Genomic DNA, 19,676 nt, shown 5'->3' with positions numbered 1-19,676 from the left:
CGATTTATATTAACTTTTATATCTAAATAAATTACTCTTTGATTTTCTCAATTTTAGATCTAAAAATCTGCATGAAAACGATTTTATGATGAAAAAAAAACGATTTTTGACACAAAAAACAACATCTGATTATCATATGAGTATCACTGCATTATCATAATATTATCATAACACTGTAGAAAAAATGATTTTTTTTAAAAGATAATGTCTGATTATCATATGAGTACCACTATATTATCATGTTGTTATTATAACACTGCAAGAAAAAAATGATTTTCTGGAGAAAATAATATTTGATTATCATATCGTTATCATAATATTATCATGTCGTTATCATAATATTATCATATGATACCGAGATGATAATATTTATGGTAACTAGATGATAATGTTATGATAATATCTATGATTATGTTATGATAAAACAATGTCTGATTATCATGTCAGTATCACTATATTATCATGTCGTTATCACTACATTATCATGTCGTTATCATAACACTGCAGTATATAATTAGATGATAATGAAGTATGATAAGGTTATGATAATTGTATGATAACCTATGAAAAAAATAAACTACATAAGTGTTTATGATAACCAGATGATAACGGAGTAAAAATCATAAATATTTTAATACCCAAAGTAAAAACATAAATCTAGAAAAAACATGAGGTATTTTCTTATAACTTTTCCGTGTTGAGGTATAAAATGTAAATATTTTTATTTTTGGAGTAAATACCTAAACTTCCCTAATTCTTAAACAAATGAGAGCCCAATTTAGTTCAAATCTGAACAAAGTTCAATAATCTGAGGATTCAGAGCTGCTCAGTTAATTTTCAAATACTAAGAAGAAGAAAAATTCAATTTTACCTAATAAATAAAAATAAAAATACACATTTTACGTACTCTTTTTTACTATAAATAAAATATGTTTTTAATACATATTTAATACACTATCAGTACATCTGTGATACAATACATAAAAAGTGAAAACTTATTATATATATATAAAAATTTGTTGGATATTAAATGTAAACTTTTCTGAAAGTATGTTTTATTGTAATTTTTTCCCTTTTTTGAATTTTGTTTGTAACTTTCCCTATATTTTTATATAAACGAGAACAAAACAACTTCAGCCACCTTTAGTGTTGCTAAATGGGTCAAGTACATAAATTACCGAAATAGCCCCCTTCTTTTCATAAATACATCAGTTAATGAGAAAATGCAGGAATCTCTCATAAAAAAATAATAATTTTCATAAGTACCTCAAAACATAAAATAAGCTAATTTAGTATTGAAATAAGACAAGATTACCCTCCTTCTTCCCAAACACACACAATCTTCACATCGTCTTCTTCTTTCTTTCAGGTCGTCAAACAGCCGGTAACACCGCACCTTCATTAGTAGCTTTCTTTGGAATCACAGGCATCAGGAGATTATAGCCGCCGACTAAGCTAATATTGTAGAAATCCAAACCTTCAGCGTCATTGAGAGTAAACTCAGACGAAGTCGCCGGCGGAATAGCGTCGCTTCCCCCGCACTCGAGCCTATCGGAGCCGCGATCAATAGTAAAACAAGTTTACCATAGGAATCTCTAAAGCAGTGAGTTCTCCGACCCGACCAAAACGGTGGAATGAAAACAGATCTTGATTTTCCAGATTTGAAAATGAAGCCGGTGGTAGGAGGCTGTGAAAGGTAGAGCCGGAGAGGAGGCTAGGCCAGACTTGAATTAACAGCTATAAGTTAATGAGAAATTAGTGATTAAATTAAGAATTAGTGATTAATGATTAAAGATTAAAGATTGATAAAGTTTACTGAGTGATGTGAAATGATGAAGAGGGTGAAGGAGAGTACACTGAGTGAGTGAATTTTCCGATAAAAGAAAAGAAGGATTGCATTTGAAAATTTTGAATTTAGTTTGCCTTTTCATGTTTTCTTTTATAAGGGAAAGAGACAATTTCCTATAACAAGTTTAAGAACAGTACTTATATCATGAGAAATTCTTAATAAATCATACCCTGTACTGAAATAGAGAACTAAGTGGAGCTTCATGGCATAATTATAATGAGCTTCATTAAGTGTTTGTGCATTCTTTCATGCATCATTTCCATATTAATAACTTTCCAACAAATTAAGATTAGTGTCAATAGTGTTTAACTGCAAATGGCCAGTAATGGCTTTTCTGTTTGTTGTGTGTCTTGAAGAGTCCAAAGAAGGCGGGATTTTATTCACAATTTTGTTACCTTTTGACCTTTATAACAGTTTTAAGTAGTTACTTTTTTTCGGTTGAGACACAAATGAAATGAAATACATTTACTTTTTCCACCCAAATTCAAATTGTTATACAATAAAATTAGTATCTAAATCACGAGAAATTATTAAGCAATCCCTTATCGAAATTTTAGTTAACTAAATCGTATTATGGATATTCTGTTAATAATCAGTTAATTTTTGGTTGACATTTGGTTGATTTTTGGTTGACATCTGGTTGATCTTCAATTAACATTTGGTTGATCTTTAAAATTTAATAAAATTTTAAAATAAGAATTTGAACATAAAGCGAACTCGTCAAAACAATCGATTCTTATCAACATTAAGGAGGAAAAAAATGGTTAGTTTTGAAATATGTCGAGGAAGACAACTGAAAAATCATTTTTTTTTATTTTTGGTTGATATTTAGTTGATTTTCGGTTGACATTTAGTTAATTTGAAATTTACTTAAAATATAAAGTTAGCAATTAGTGGATTCATGGTCAGAAAAACAAATGACTAACTAGTAAAATGTATATTAAAAATATAAGTTGACAATGAATTGATTCATAGTACAAAAACGTATTATAAACTAATAAACGTATATTTAAAATTGATAATGAGTTTATTTATGGTTACATGACCACTTTTTATACATATTCTACGGTTGATAATAAGTTGACATTTGGTTGATGTTTGGTTGACATTTAGTTGATCTTCTATAGACATTTGATTAATCTTTAAAACTTGGTAAATTATGAAATAAGAGCTTCAACATAAAGCGAACTCGTCACGTGCCAACCTTAAGGAGGAAAAAATGGTTAGTTTTGAAATGTGTCACGGAAGACAAATGAAAAGTCATTTTTTTATATTTGATTGATATTTAGTTGACTTTTGATTGATTTCTGGTTGACATTTAGTGAATTTGAAATTTATTTAAAATATAAAGTTCACAATTAGTGGATTCATGGTTTGACAAACAAATGATTAACTTGTAAAATGTACATTTAAAATATAAGTTGACAATGAATTGATTCATGGTACAAAAACCCATTATAAACTAATAAATGCATATTTAAAATTTAAAATTAATAATGAGTTGATTTGTTGTTACATGACCACTATTTATATATATTTTACGGTTGACAATAAATTGACATTTGGTTAACATTTGATTGATATTTAAAGTTTGACAAAATTAAAAAAAAAAGTTTCAACAAATTAAATAGAACTCATTAAAACATTCGAAATCGACACTTGTCAACCTCTAGAAGGGGACAATGGTATAACAGTTTTGAACTGTGTCCTGTAAGAAAAATGAAAGTCAATTAGTTGATATTTGGCTGGCATTTAGTTGGCATTTAGTTGATTTTCAATTGATTATTAGTTAATTTGAAATTTACTAATTAGTTAAATATCAAATAATTAAGAGTTGACTTGAAATTTATGGTTGATAATAAATTTTATCTCTAAAATTTTTGTAATGTAATATGCATTTTTCTGTCTGATTTATTAGCTAATATTTTTTTTTACATAAATATGAAGAAGTGATGCAAGTGATATAATCATCTCGTTTTTTTGCAACACTCAGATCATAAAAAGGATGCAACACTGCCTCCAATTAAAGATGTGAGGTTTCTGGGTGGAGAGTAAGATGCAATAATAAAAATCTTTTATAAATTCAAATATTCTTAGAAGAAATTGTAATAGATTTTAATTCTTAAGCATTGCAAGTATATGCTACTTTTTCAGAAACCTCGACTACAACATTTAAGCATCCAAAGGTTACCAACATCTCCTCCATTTATCTAAAGAATAAAAAAATCTTAATTGATAACACATATAATCTTAACATCATAACTAATAACAATTTAGTAAAAAGAACTTAAACAACAATATGATCAAACACAAGAATCAACACTTAAAACCAAGAAACTTAACAAATCCAAACTAATTTTTTTTACAGAATAAATGAAGCATTATATCGGAAACCCATTAGACAAAACCATTGAATTACTACATTACTACACAAACAGATTAAAACAACATCAACCAAATTTTTAAAGTTTATCAGGGAAATCTTAGTTTTAGCATATCCCTTTAAATTTTAAGAAGACCCATAAATTGTGGTTTTGAATTCAAATTGAAATTGAACCCAAAGACTCTTGGTACATTAATAAAAAAAATCTGCATCAACCCCATAAAAGAAACAAAACCCAGATTGAAATGCATCTCAGAATCATGAATTTAAAATAAAAACAAAAAAAACCTACTTGCCAAGATCTTCTTCAATTTATCAAGCACTCTCACATACCCAATAATCGGAAACCTAAGAATTTGAATAATTCAGCAGAAACAGCCATCAATTTATGTTTTAGTATCAGTAGCGTTCTAATGTCTATTTTGATGTTGTCGGCGGTGGTAGAGAATATGGAGACTCTTTGATGTTGTCGGTGGGTCAGATTGTTGAGTAGACTATAGTGTCGGCGGTGAAGATGACGAAGAAGGTGACTGTTGATGATCGTGGTGGTCAGTTATTGGAATTAATTTTGGTATATGATTCTAAGGTAGAAGGAAGGTGAGTATAAACAGGTGTCAGGCATGATAGTAAGGGGTAAAATGGGGGTAAAATTATTTTGAGGTATGAATGAAAAGTTTTAAAATCAATTGAGAGATTTCTGCACATATTTTTTAATTGAGTCACTAACGTATAGTTTTAAAAAAATGAGGCATATAGTGTAATTTTCTCTTACTAAATCCATCATAAATCTGGCCCACAAGCCCTAAAGGCCTAGTAAGAATCACAAAGAGAAAATTACAAAACTATATAAAAAGAGGAAGAAAATAACAACAATGCTAAATTTGTTGAAATATTACATGAGCACCTCAAAAAATTAAAACTTTACATTTAATACTTTTCCAATGAGAATGCAACACACGGCACACACAAAACAAATAAAAAAGGTCAAAAACGCGTCAGAATAGGTCAAAAACGCGTCGAAAACGCGTTTGACATGCGTCTGACACGCGCGTTAGATTGTGTGTGTCAGTCACGCGTCATTTTATCAAACTATTCGAAAATATATCATTTATGTATCTGTTATGTATCAGATATGTATTAATTATTATTTTTTCATATTTCTAAAGTAAAAACAAATAAATAAATAATATATTATTAATATGTACTATTTATGTGTCTCTAAGGTATATGTATAATATATTTAAAATTAAAAGATATATGTATTACGTGCTTTAATAAAATTCACGCATCAAATAATATAAACAATATTTTGATATGTTACTATTCACTATAAATTAAAATATAAAAATAATAAGTTGTGATTTTTTTAATTTTTATCAATATAAACACTGTTATCCACAATGTATAAGAGATCTATCGATAATACTACATCTCAAAATACACACAAAATACATATATTGAAATAAAAAATATAGGTCTAAACTATTTCTAATATGTATAAAAGATGTGTCGAATATGTATAGTATTTGTGTTTGAGTTATATATTTAACGCATTGAATATATAATTTACGAGTAGTTGAAATTTATCTATAACATATATTAAAATAAAAAACATATCATATGCTCTGTAAATTGTGTAAATTATTTATCAATGATACGTATTAAGGATATATTTATCATGTTTTAATTGTATATGAAAGATGTATCTAAAAATACATCTAAAAGATATATATATATATATATATATATATATATATTTAAATATTCTTTGAGCTGTTTCTGATATGTATTGATGACGTATCCAAGATATATCGAAAATATATATGAGATGTAACGAAAATGTATCTGGAATGCATTGAGGTAGAACCATCATTAACGAGAAGACGCATATCAAAAATATATTTATCACGTATAAATTATATATTAAAAATTTATCTAATAAATACATCTAAATAACATGTCAAACACGTTTGATGAATTAATATATATTTAAAAATATATCTATCATATATATAAATTATTTATCAGAGATATATCAAATATGTATACAAAATATATATATAATACATGTTATAAAATTTTTGATAAGTCTTTTAGATGTATAAAAATATTAGTAATAAAACTTAAAAAAGACAATATGGAAAAGATTCTGAACAACGAATATGTATCAAATATATATTACAAATGTACTGAACATGTATCTGAGGTGTATCATATATGTATCGTAGATGTATTTAATATTTTTTTCAAATGTCTTTTGTACGTATCAAATATTCATCGGTTGATTCAATTAAATCGATAAAAATAACAAATAACAAATTAAAAGTTTTCAATTAATTAAACTTCAATTTAATACATCTAGTTCAATTTTCAATCCAAGATTAAAAAAAAAAGATTAACTCATCTATGCGTCGATTAACTATATTTCTTAAATAATAAATTATAATTATCTAATATATTTGAGATGTGTCGAAAATGTATTGGAGATATATTAAAAATGTATCAACGATGTATTCGTTATATAAAATTTAACAATATTTTATTTAAATTTATCTTTCAAGTGGCTGTTTGTATGTTTGATTATTTTTAAATTTTTTTTCATAAATTAAATTCACCACATTATAATTATTTTAATTTTTTTTAATATAAATTAATTTTTTTGTTCAATCTATTTTATTTTAACTACAAGAAATGTATCATACATGTATCATACGTGTATCCAGTATTAAATTACAACAATTGTTCAAAGTTCAGACTCATGTATGTAATTGATTTTACAGGCTAAATTCTACCGGCTTGAGATGAAAATTCTAGACGATTACCCTTCGTTGCCATCGTCAAATTCAGAGAATGAGCTTCATTCTATCTTCCATGCGTAAAGAAAAAGGGAATTCAAGTATATGTGTTAGGAGTGAGCAAGAACCTAACCAAACCGAAAAACCGAACCGAACCGAAATTCGTTGTTTGGTTCGGTTTTTCGGTGAAAACGGTTTTGTTCGGTTTCTACTTTAGATAAAGTTTGGTGTTCGGTGTTCGATTTGGTTTGGGTGTTTTGAAAACCGAACCGACCGAAAAACCGAATTAACCGAACTTTAATACAAAATATATATATTTTTTAAAAATAATATACATATATATTTATATTTATATCTTTTTTGTCTTTATATCTTAATTATTTCTAATATATGAGTTTATAATTGTTATTTAAATATATATGGAAGTATATTAGACTCTAATTATTTAATATTTCAATTAATTTTAATATAAAAAAAATATAAAAACTAATGAAATTCGGTTTTAACCGAACTGAAATTTTCGGTTTGGTTCGGTTCGGTTTTTCACCTCCAAATTAAAAGTTCGGTTCGGTTCGGTTTGGGAATTTTTCAAACCGAAAAAATTCCAACTGAACCGACCGATGCTCACCCCTAATAGGTGTGGTGCTTCGTCGAAAAATACTTGCAATTATCCAAATTAGTTCAAGAAGATTCATCAAACACCTTCCCAGAAGGCTAATTAGGATTGAGAAGCAAAGCAGAGATAGAGGAAGTGACACGCGCCTAACCTTATACTTATGAGCAGCAGGCTATTCATCAGTTTGCTTCATCTGTTTCTAAATTACAGAACAAAATTCTAGTGGAAAAGCAACAATAAAAAGATGGTTTACATAGAAAGAAGTACAGAGAAAGATCTGATAGATTTGTTTGAAATTGCATTGTTTGCATCCAAAGGAACCGGAAAAAGGGATGAGCGTCGATGCCGGCATGCACTAACTCGCATAAAGGAGTACCCTCACCAATGTCGCCATCATATTTCTGCCCAGTTTCTTCTCCGTAACAAAATCGCCACAGAATTTGTGGTATATGAGCAGAGACGTGGTATATGGAGAAAATGAGAAAGACAATATAATTTTAAATGGGTGAGAGGAAGAAGATAGAAGAAAAGGTTAACCATGGCCATTAATGGAGGAAATAAGAAAATAGAAAGGATGAAAAGAATGAAGAAAAGCAATATGTGTTAGATCTATGAAAAAATGAAGCAAATATGACAAGTGAAAGGCTGAGATCATTTATATATTGAATGTAATAAATCCCCGTTATTTGCTGAAAAAAGTAAAGAAAAAGTTAGCACATTTGTAAGATTTGAGAAGTCTTAGCATTTTTGTAAATAAGGCCCTTATTTAGCCCATTCCTGTAATTTTCTCAATAACAAAAGGCAACCAAAGTTACGAAGATAGATTCATGAGGAAATTACACAATTTATCACAATTAATAAAATTAATTACATAACTACGAACTTACTTATCAGTTTACAAAATTAATTTGGCTATTTTTAATTACACGATTTTCTTTTTTGATATATCAGTTATACGATTTTCATCTAACTTTAGAATTTTCTTCTATTCTCCTTCCTCTGCCGTTCCTTAGGTTTCCTCTGTTTCAGCTCTTTCCTTTTTAGGGCTTCTTCTTATCTTTTTCGTTTTTGTTCAAATTTAATCATGGTTATTACTCGCTCATCTTTATCTCCTGCCGAAGTTGCAAAGAACGAAATGGATAAAATCACAAAAAGGAAGGAAGGAAGATGTTAAAAAGACACAAGTTAAAGTAAAAGCTTCAAAGTCTAACAATACTGATTCTGATGATGATTTCGAAGATATGGATGAGTTAAGGGGAAGAAAAATGAAGATTAATCCCTCTATTATCAAGGTATTGATTAGTTTTTAAGTTATTTCAATGTCAATAACTAATTAGTCATTTATTAATAATTTGTGAATAATATGTTAGTTTATTGACTGATATTAAGTAATCATGCATATATTTAGTTTTTATATTATGTAAAACAAATTGTGAGTTTATTGATTGGTTAGTGATGAGTGTGTTTATGTCTACACATTTATGTGCTCAACTTATTGTGATACTAAGTTTGTGAAGACAATTGATTGAAGTTAAAATGTCTGTTTTAAGCTAAATTGTATGTAATATAAGACATTTAAAAGGAAATGGATCTTTCAAGCTTATGAATAAATAGGCATTTTATAGTTATACCAGCAATACACGAACAATATACAATAAATATCATGTTTAAGTATTTATGATTCTTGTTTATGAGTCATCTTATGCATCCTGTATTAACTTTTTATTTTTTATTTATTTTGCAAGAATGGGTTGTGTATATAAAGCCTGATGCTTATTTTACAAACAAAGTTTTAATGTGAGTATTAATGTGGTTCGAAATATTAGAGAGAATTTGACAAATGATCAACTATTTTTATTTTCCAAGACTTGTTTTGGGAAGTATTTAGAGATGAAATAATATCTTCTACAATTTAACTTGATTCATTGTCTATTATTGAGGGAGGTAAAACAATATGAGGTTCATGAAATGTTTGTGAATGTTTTTGGGAAGCTAGTGAGGTTTAGCATTAGCGAATTTGCGTTAGTGACATGTTTAAAGTACCAGGATGATTATGACTTGAGTAAATATGCTGAGGGTGAGAGTGAATTCAAGAAAAAGTATTTTCCAAGTTCGTAAAGAGTTACTAAAAAGAGCGTTGAGTCACTTTTTATTTAAACCATGGATAGATGGACTTGTGATGAGGATGCAGTGAAGTTAGCTGTGCTGTATTTTGCTGAGTTATTTCTATATAACAGCAATGAAGAAAAATTGGTCGGAGATTGAACTTTTAATCTTATCGATATTGGTTACTTTGAGACTTTTCTTTGGGGAAAATATATTTTCTACGCTACAATAGATTCTTTGAAAAGTAAATTTCAATTGAAAAAAAGTTGGAGATGGAACAAGGAATAAGATAAGTAAGGAAATACATAGGTCTTACCAAGCAGACGGTTTTCCGTTGGCATTTCAGACTTGGTTTTTGAATGTTGTCCTTTCATTGTTGATAAGTGATAGGAGTAAAATACTCCTATCTTTAGGATGTCTTTTCGTATGCTTTTATGTGCTTTCACCCCACTTTTATATGGAATTGATTAGCTTATAGAGGGTGTTTATGTTTCAGGGAATCAAGAGCGTTACGAAGAGTTTTAAGGCCGGAATAGTGGAAAATGAGCGGAAGCGGAAGTCGAGTGCGAAAGAAGCTAAAGCCGGAAGCGAAAGAAGTCGACTCCCCCCTCTGAAGAGGTGTCTCGAATCGAGACATCCCACTTAAGTGGGTGTCTCGAATCGAGACACAAAGAGTTGAGAAGCAGATTGTTTTGCTAAGATGTGTCTCGAATCGAGACACACCTTTAAGTTGTGTGTCTCGATTCGAGACAATGGTTATAAGGAGGCTCAGATTTTCTTGGTTTCTTTCCTTATTGGGCCAAACATTCTAGATGGGTTGTATTTTTATTCCCTATTTTGGGTAGTACTATATAAGGACACCTTATTTTCCTTTTTTAGGGTTATGCACTAGATTTAGATTTGTAGCCCCCATTCCCTATTACTATTCTCAGATTTTTAGATACAATTGTTCTTAGTTTTATTTCCAGATTTTTGTTCTTAACTTTGGTGATTAATGCAAGATTATTATTATTCAAGCTTCATCATTATAGTTATTGTTGAATGTTTTTCTTCTACTTATTAAAGGTAATCTTTTTACATCTTAATAGTATGTTTAATTCTTGTTTAATTATTGTTTTAGTTTTGATAATGGCTAGCTAAACTCCTTGTTTGGGGGTTGTTGATGATTACCATGATTAGTTGAATAGTTGATTAGGGTTGATTTGTGTTGGGAGTTTGTTGTGATTATTAGGGCTTAATGCTTAGATTAACTTGATCTATTAATCTATGTTTAGAGACTAGTTAATTAGGCGAGAGTCAATTAATTAGACGGACTTAGTTGATCACAAACCTAAAATCTAATCACGCTAGGGCGGTTTAGGGATTAGGTGGTTAGAAGTTAGCTTCACAATTGGATTAGATTGTCATTGTCGAAATCTAATTACGCGAGAGCGATTTAGACTTCAACTTGTTAATCTAATCTCAATTAGACCTAATTGCGGACTCGAGAGAGCGGATTAGGCAATTTAGGAAAACTTGACCCGAACCGATGACACTACTTGACCCGATTTTCTAGGATTCGTTAGTGGCATGATTTAACAACCTCTAAACGCCTTTTTTTCCTATTGTTTTATCCCGTTTATTAATTAATTGCTTTAGTTTTTAATTGCTTCAAGTGTTAATTTCACTAGTTTTAAATTCCGTGATCATTACTATAATTCCAATTGATCGTTGCTTTCCGAATTGAATTTCCAAATACGTGTTCGCTCACTTTAAACCTCTTGTCTTCGTGGGATCGATTCCGTATTTCCGGATTACTACAAGTTAGTATTTTTGCTAACAAGTTTTTGGCGCCGTTGCCGGGGACAAGGTTGCGTTTAATTGATTGAAAGTATTGTGAAATTCGGTCGAGTTAGCGTTATTTTCTGTTTTTGGTTTATTGTTATTAATTATCTTTCGTGGTTTACACTCGGTTTTCTTGTTTTTGTTTGTGTAGGGAATTTGATTTTCGTGTATGCACAATACGCGACGAGCAAATCTACCACTAGAACCGTTCCAAGATAACCTCGGTAACTACGAAAGAGGTGTAAGAAGAAGAGCCCGTATACCCGAAGTTATGAATAACGAGGGAAACAATTATGATGAAGAGGGGTGGTTCAATCCTCTAATGGATGGAGGGGAACAACAATATCCACCCGCTCCTCCATTAGGGAATGTGAACCGACCAAGGCAACAAGACCACCTAAGGGATGATCGACCCCAAGCGCACGCACAAGTGCCAAACCAACAAAGACAAACTTTGGGTGAGTTTTTCTTGCCGGATGTGGATAATGCCACTTTTGGATGCTTTGCAATGCCGGTTCAAGCGGCAACTTTTGAGATCAAGCCAAGTACCATTCAACTTTTGGAAAACCGTTGTGCCTTCTTTGGGTTGAGTCACGAGGATCCTAATGAGCATATCGCCAAGTTTTTGGGTGTTCTAAACACATTCAAGCTTCATGGGATAACGGCGGACCAAATTAAGCTTCGGATGTTCCCCTTCTCCTTGAGGGACAAAGCTAGCATTTGGTTACATTCTCTACCAAATGAGTCTATTCACAATTGGAGAGAGTTGGCTCAAGCTTTTCTCAACAAATATTTTCCTCATGGCAAGACTACAAAATTGACTAAGGACATACTTGAGTTTGTCCAATTTGAAGGAGAATCACTTCATGAGGCGTGGGAGCGGTTCAAGGATTTACAACGGAGTGTGCCTCATCATCGGCTCAATAGAGAGCATGTTATACAAATATTTTATGATGGGACAAATGTCACTACCCGAGCTACGATTGATGCGGCTTCGGGCGGTTCGCTTATGCAAAAGACTTATGAAGAAGCTCTTGAATTGGTGGAAAAATTAGCCGTGGTTAGTAGTACTTGGGGTCCTATGGAAAGAAGAGCGCCACCTACTCAAAAGTCACTCATGACTCTTGATCAAGTGAGGGAGATGGAGTCCATAAAAGCCGCAAATGCTTCGCTTCAAGCTCAAGTGGATGCTCTCAAGAAACAGGTCGCTCCTATGCAAAGAAACGCTCCGGTGGCTTATGTTCAAGTAGGTTGTGAATTTTGTGGTGATTTTGGCCATTCGGGAGGAGAATGCCTAGTTACGGGTCAAGCCTTGAGTGAGCAAGTCAACTACATCGGGGGACAAAGGCAAGCTAATGACCCCTACTCTAACACCTACAACCCCGGATGGAGGAATCATCCAAACTTCGGGTGGAGAAATCAAGAAGGGCAAGGCAATGCTCAAGGGCCTAATCAAGCGGGTCCAAGCTTCCAAGGTGGAAATAGACCTCCCCAACAACAAGGAAATTACCATCACAATCAAGGTCATGGCAACAATGCGGGTGCTAGACCTCAACATCCTCCCGGGTTTCAACCTCAAAGAAACATGGATGAGGGGAATATGCTTGCTAAGTTGATGGATGAGCTTAGAGAGATGAAGCAACTTCAAAAGAATCAAGCCGCCACTAATCAAATGCTTGAGACTCAAATCTCTCAACTTGCTATCAATCTTCAAGGTAGACCACAAGGGGGATTGCCATCTACTACGGAGAACAACCCTAGAGAACATGTTAAGGCGGTAGAGCTCTGAAGCGGGAGAAACCTTGAGAAAGCCAACGGAAAGAGGCAAGTTGTCGAGGAGGATGAGCCTCAAGTGGTAATTGACATAGCAAGTTCAAGTCAAGAGTTGCCAAAGGAATGTGAGGAAGTGGTTGTCGAGGTTGAAGAGCCCTATGTGAGGCCGCCACCACCTCCACCGTTTGTACCACCGGTTCCATTCCCAAGCCGGTTGAGGAAAGCTCAAGGGAACAAAAAATTTCACAAGTTCCTTGAGATTTTCAAGAAATTGCAAATCAATCTAAGCTTGGCGGATGCACTTCGGGAGATGCCCCAATATGCAAAATTCTTGAAAGACATAATTATGAACAAGCGTAGTTGGGAGCAAGGTGGGACAATACCGCTCACGGAGCATTGTCGTTCCATAATCCAAAGCAATTTACCGATAAAGCTTAAAGATCCAGGGAGTTTTTCTGTACCTTGCACCATAGGAAATATGAATGCTATAAACTGTTTGTGTGATCTTGGGGCAAGTATTAACTTGATGCCATTGTTTCTTTTTAGGTCTTTATTTGGTGATCAACCGGTAAAGCGCACCTCGATGGTATTGCAACTTGCCGATCACTCTCTCAAAAAGCCGTATGGGATAGTGGAAGACGTACTCGTTAAAGTGGATAAATTCATCTTTCCGGTGGATTTTGTGATCTTAGACTATGCGGTCGATAAAGAATGTCCTATGATTATCGGTCGCCCTTTTATGAACACCGGGCGTGCTCTCATCGATGTTCATGCCGGCAAGCTCACCTTGAGAATTGATGAGGAAAGTGTGGAGTTTGATATGAAGAGAGTGATGCGGAATGCCATCGAGGAGGAAGATTGCATGAGAATCGATTTGGTTGATGAACTTGTGAGGGATACTCTTGAAGCGAGTATGGAAGAGTTTAATCAAGACGGAGTGACGAAAAATCAATTCCTGGGTTCCCTACATGAGTGTCTCGAATCGAGACACCCAACTAAAGAGAGTGTCTCGAATCGAGACATTAATGAAAAGGGAGCAGAAGCTCCCTATGGTTTTGTCTCGATTCGAGACAGTCCCATAAGTAGACTGTCTCGAATCGAGCCAAGAGCAAAAGAAGGGGAACCAAATTTTTCTGAAATTTCGAAAGTCACCTTCCATTCCGATAATCCGAGTGATGAGTATTCCGAGGAGGATGAACCTAAGCCGGAGAATTTGAACAAGAGTAGTGGTGTGACTCCACCATCTTCCGAGGTGCCACCACAAGTTGAGTTGAAGCCACTTCCATCTCATCTCCGGTATACCTTTATTGGGGAGAATGAGACTTTGCCAATAATCATCTCGAACAAGCTTTCTAAGGAACAAGAGAGGAGGGTGGTGCAAGTGGTGAAGGAGCATGTATTAGCAATAGGGTGGCAAATCTCCGACATTCGTGGAATAAGTCCTCAAATTGTGATGCATAAGATCAATCTCGAAGACGAGTCAAAGAAGTCGGCTCAAAGACAACGAAGACTAAATCCGAATATGAAGGAGGTGGTCCACAAAGAAATTGTTAAGCTCCTCGACGCCGGAATAATCTACCCTATTTCGGATAGTGAGTGGGTAAGCCCAATTCAATGTGTCCCTAAGAAGGGCGGTATGACAATGGTGGTGAATGAAAAAGGAGAGCAAATATCCACAAGGACGGTAACCGGTTGGCGAGTATGCATCGATTATCGGAAGCTCAACGAAGTAACCCGAAAGGATCACTTTCCGCTACCATTTATCGATCAAATGTTAGAAAGGGTAGCGGGACACAAATTTTATTGCTTCCTTGATGGGTACTCCGGTTACAATCAAATATTAATTCTCCCGGAAGATCAAGAGAAGACGACCTTCACATGCCCCTACGGTACCTTTGCATATCGGCGAATGCCCTTCGGACTATGCAACGCACCCGCCACATTTCAAAGATGTATGACCTCAATCTTTAACGACATGATTGAGGATATTATGGAGGTGTTCATGGACGATTTCTCTGTGTTTGGCGATTCGTTCGATGGTTGTTTAGCGAACTTAAGGCGGGTTTTAGCAAGATGTGTTGAGACAAACTTGGTGCTAAATTGGGGAAAGTGCCACTTTATGGTGGATGAAGGCATTGTACTCGGGCATAGGATATCGGAAGCGGGAATTGAAGTGGATAGGGCAAAGACAGAGGTTATTGAAAAATTAGTCGCTCCGGCTACGGTCAAAGGAGTTCGGGCATTTTTAGGCCATGCGGGTTTTTACCGGCGATTCATTAAGGACTTTTCATCTATTGCACGGCCCTTGACGAGATTGCTAGTTAAAGATGCGCCGTTTGAATTCACAGAGGAATGTCAAGGTGCTTTTGAGAAGCTTAAGGAGGCACTTGTGACCGCGCCAATTATATCGTCTCCGGATCGGAGCTTGCCCTTTGAGCTCATGTGTGATGCGAGTGACCAAGCTTTAGGGTGTGTTTTGGGTCAAAGGAAGGATAAGAAGGTCCACGTGATTTACTACGCGAGCCGGACTATGGCGGGAGCTCAACTCAATTATACCACCACCGAAAAAGAGATGTTGGCGGTGGTGTTTGCTTTAGACAAGTTTCGGCAATATTTGCTCGGATCAAAGGCCATCATTTATACCGATCATGCCGCCTTGAGATATCTTTTTGCTAAGCAAGACGCAAAACCAAGGCTTATTCGATGGATTCTTTTAATGCAAGAGTTTGATGTAGAAATCCGAGACAAAAAAGGAACGGAGAACGTTGTGGCGGATCACCTATCACGGTTAGAAGTTCCGGAACCTATTCCAATTGGTGTCAATATTAATGAACAATTCCCGGATGAAATGTTGATGGTAATCTCGGAAGTGGAGACACCTTGGTATGCGGATATAGCCAATTACTTGTCTTCAAATGTCATGCCACCGGATCTATCGCACCATCAAAAGAAGAAATTTTTGAGTGATGTGAAACGTTTTTTGTGGGATGAGCCGTATCTTTTCAAGATATGTGGTGATGGGATGATTCGGAGGTGTATATCTTTAAAGGAAGTGATGCCAATTTTGAGCCATTGTCATGAGGCGGATTACGCCGGGCATTATGGGGCGTCAAGGACCGCGGCTAGAGTGCTAGAAAGTGGGTTCTTTTGGCCTACCCTATTTCGCGATGCCAAGGAGTTTGTGGGGCATTGTGATCGTTGTCAACGAGTAGGGAATATTTCCAAACGAGATGAGATGCCATTGACCTCAATCCAAGAAGTAGAGATCTTTGATGTGTGGGGCATAGATTTCATGGGGCCATTTCCGATGTCTCATGGAAATCTTTTTATCTTGGTTTGTGTGGATTACGTATCGAAATGGGTAGAAGCGGAGGCTTTACCTACAACCGATGCCAAGGTAGTGGTGAAGTTTCTCAAGCGTTTAATTAACCGATTTGGGACTCCAAGGGTCATCATTAGTGATGGGGGATCGCATTTTTGCAACCGGCAATTTGAGGTTTTGATGAAAAAGTACAATGTGTACCACCGAGTCGCTACCCCTTATCACCCCCAAACGAGTGGTCAAGTGGAAGTTTCGAATCGGGAGTTGAAGAGGATTTTAGAGAAAACAGTAAATGGGACAAGAAAGGATTGGTCCCTCAAGTTGGATGACGCTTTATGGGCTTACCGCACGGCATTTAAGACACCTCTCGGTATGTCGCCGTATCGGATTGTGTATGGTAAGGGGTGTCACTTGCCGGTTGAATTAGAACACAAAGCCTATTGGGCAATTAAAAAGTTGAATTATGACTTCAAGGCGGCCGGTGAGAAGCGTTTGTTGCAACTTAATGAGTTAGATGAATTCCGACTTGATGCTTATGAGAATGCCAAACTTTATAAAGAAAGAACGAAGAAATGGCATGATGCTCACATCTCACCCAAGTCATTTGAAGTTGGAGCTTTTGTGTTGCTTTATAATTCAAGGTTGCGGTTGTTTCCGGGAAAATTAAAATCTCGGTGGAGTGGTCCGTATAAGATCCGGCACGTGGCGGTTCATGGAGCAATAGAATTAGAAAATCAAAAGGGAGAGACGTTCAAGGTCAACGGAAACCGTTGCAAGCCCTACTTGGGACCTTTGACGGGTCAAATAGATGATAAGATCTATCTTGCTCCCCCTTCAACTTAAGTGCCACGGATTGACGGTCGAGCTTTTGACCTTAAACAAGCGCACTTGGGAGGCAATCCCAAGAGGTTTGAATTTTAATGCTTTTAGTTGTTTTCATTTTGCAACTGCCTTAAGTTTTAATTTTTTATGTTGTTTATGATTTGGCGTATTTCATATGTTTGTTATGTTCGAGATAATGCGTGGTATGTTCGGTTTTTGGATGTGTAGGAGTTCGGTGAAGCATTTCGTCGGAAAAATCAAGGTTCCCCAAGAAAGGAAAAACAGAATAATCTGTTTTCCCTTGTCTCGAATCGAGACAAGCCTCTTAGGAAGCTGTCTCGATTCGAGACAAGAGAAGCAGATTATTCTGCTTCTCAACTCTTGGTGTCTCGAATCTAGACACCTGATTAATAAGGGTGTCTCGATTCGAGACACTTGACTAAAAGGGGGGATTTTGAAATTTTCTCATTGGCTCTTATTTGTTTCACATGGATTGATGATGTGGCACGATCCTAACCCTTCAAGATTCAAATTTTTGACATGGATCACCAACTTACAACACATCTTGGCCTTTCAATCTTTAACTATGTATTTGGACATAAAAAGGACTCCATCACTTCATCTTCTCCATCATTCCATACCTAAATTAGAAAACCTCCATATCCAAAAAGATTCTTTCTCTTTCATCAAGCCAAATCTTCAAGAAGCTCTAGCCACCACTCTATCCACCCAAATTCAATTCTAAACACATTTCCAAACACCCTTTTCCTCCCTTATCATGTCAAGAGCAACAAGATCAAAAGCACAAGCATCCAACCCGCCCATTGAAGAAGACCAACCCATTAGAGCATTCCGCTCAACCCGGAAAACCACCGCCTCCGGCGCTCGAGTTACCGGAGTGAATACCCCGGGCTCTCTAACAAGGCTGTACGAGGCACCTTTTGAAATTCGGACAAGGGATGAAGGCGAGTTATACAAGAAGCTTAAAAAGCGAGGAATAGCCGATCATTACGCCATTCATTGGGAAACCTTGGAAAAGCTAAGAATCCGGGAGGGGATTGAAGACGCCCTTGAATGCTTCCAATTGGGCAAGATGGCCAAATCACCACACGAGTTTTGCGAAGAACTCATCTACGAATTCTTCACAACATTGAAGGAGGTACCCGGAGAAGATGCGAGCCTTGCCTATCGGTTAGGGGGAAAGGATTTGGTATACACGTTGAAGAATTTGTGCGATGATTTTAATCTTGATAATGACGGAATCAAGTGGATGCCTTCAAGTGAAAACTTTGATGATAATAAAGTATGGAACATGGTTTCGGGGAAAGCGGTTTATGATCCACACAAGTCCAAGTTGAATGAAGTGAGGGATATGATATTGGTGATTTTTCTCAAGTGGTACGGCCATTGCTATTGTGGGCGTCATGAGTATAACAAAGTGGCAAGAAACGACTTGCTTGTTCTTAGAGTTTTGAAAAATCCAGCAGACGTAACTTGCGATGTTAATGTGGCATACCGGTTTTTGAAGATGGTGCAAGAGGTACCTCGGAAAACAAAGCGGTTAGGATTCGGATGGTTCATTTTGTACTTAGCAAGGAAAGACCCGGATTTTGACGAGACAAGGTATCGGATTGTGGCCCCCAAATTGTTTGATGTGCTTCACCTATCCACGGGTGGCTTTGTGAAGAAAGGCCGGATTGCGGGCAAGTACATGCAAGAAGCTTGGGAAAGGCTTCATCCCGGTGAACAACATCCATTTGATGAAGAGAATGAACCGAGGGAGAAACCGGCTCCAAGGCGAGAAAAAGAGCAACCAAGAAGGAAAGATAAGCATGTGGCCGGTACTAGCACCGAGCAAGAAGAAGTTCCGGAAGGGGCCCAATGGGAGCAACCGCCCCCATACGATTTCCAAGCGGAACAACGTGCTTTTATGGCGGAACAAAGAAGGATGTGGAAGAAGATGGAGTATAGGCAAGAAAGGATGCAACATCGCATGAGGAGGCATGAACAAAAGATGCAAGAGTTTTACAATGCCCAAGGCGGTCCGCGTTTCCCGTCTCCTACACCTTCGCCGGAGCCACCCGAGTTCGATTGAACTCGAAGATTTGCTTTCTTCAACTCTAACTCATGCAATTTTCCGTTTTATTTCATTGTCATGGGGACATAGCATAGAAATAGTGTGAGGA

Source organism: Mercurialis annua, linkage group LG6 (genome assembly GCF_937616625.2).
Source record: "Mercurialis annua linkage group LG6, ddMerAnnu1.2, whole genome shotgun sequence".
NCBI lineage: Eukaryota > Viridiplantae > Streptophyta > Magnoliopsida > Malpighiales > Euphorbiaceae > Mercurialis > Mercurialis annua.
This window is presented reverse-complemented; position numbering follows the sequence as displayed.